Genomic DNA, 1229 nt, shown 5'->3' on the forward strand with positions numbered 1-1229 from the left:
AAGTATTTTACATTTTAATAAATAAAGTATTGTTGGCAGTGGTCGGTACTGCAGGGGAGAGACAGGTAGCGCCCCCCAACTAGGACACCACTGATCTCTGCTGGTCTCGGTCGGTACTGCAGTCTAATAGACGCCTAAACAGCGGAATACAGGCCTGCTTGTTCTATCTTTACGGAGTAGAATGTTTGAACATTGTGCTTGTTATAATCAGCAATGTTGATCTAGACCTACATTCTCCTTCCTGTGTACGCGCTGTTTCCTAACTGCTTTAAACGCCCACTGATTGGATCACTATCTTTGTTCGACTGAGATTCAACTACAACCGATTCATTTTGTTGATAAAGCACATAAATATCTTGTTTTTGTGGGCCTACTGATCATATCAACATGCGTTTGTTTTGCTGTGTGTGTAAGATAGAGGCTTTAGAATGACCATCTAAGCTGATACAAAAAAACGAGCTATATTTGCAAGGCTGTTAAACAATATAATCAAATAATTAAGCTCCTAGATGCACATTCAACATGAAAAATCATCTTGCATCTTAAAAAATAAGCCAAACATATCGAACCAAAAGTGGCTCTAACAGATATCATCTATTAAAACATGGTATCGGAACTAAACTCTTTTTTTTTTACTTTTTGATTTGACTATATTATATTTGAATAACAAATACATTAAATTATTCAAGCCCTGAACCGTAATAACATATCTAGTTGGAGAAGTTGAACGTAATCCAGGAAATTTGTAAGATCTTGAGTTTTCCTCCCGAGTAATCACTTACCGTGAGGCGGACCTCATGTGCAGCTCCACGGCCCGCCAGCAGGGGGCGGTGGCCCTCCTCTGCAGGCCCACGGCCCGCCAGCAGAAGGTGGTGGACCTCCTCTGCAGCTCCACGGCCCGCCAGCAGGGGGCGGCGGTGCTAATCTGCAGCTCCACGGCCCGCCAGCAGGGAGCGGCGGTACAAATCTGCTGCTCCACGGCCCGCCAGCAGGGGGCGGCGGTGCTAATCTGCAGCTCCACGGCCCGCCAGCAGGGGGCGGCGGTACGTATCTGCAGCTCCACGGCCCGCCAGCAGAGGGCAGCGGTGCTAATCTGCAGCTCCACGGCCCGCCAGCAGGGGGCGGCGGTACTAATCTGCAGCTCCACGGCCCGCCAGCAGGGAGCGGTGGACCACCACTGCAGGTCCACGGGTATTTGGGTATTTGTGGAAGTAAACTGGCCCAGTGGG

Source organism: Pollachius pollachius (genome assembly GCF_949987615.1).
Source record: "Pollachius pollachius genome assembly, chromosome: 13".
In the NCBI taxonomy this organism is placed as follows: Eukaryota; Metazoa; Chordata; class Actinopteri; order Gadiformes; family Gadidae; genus Pollachius; species Pollachius pollachius.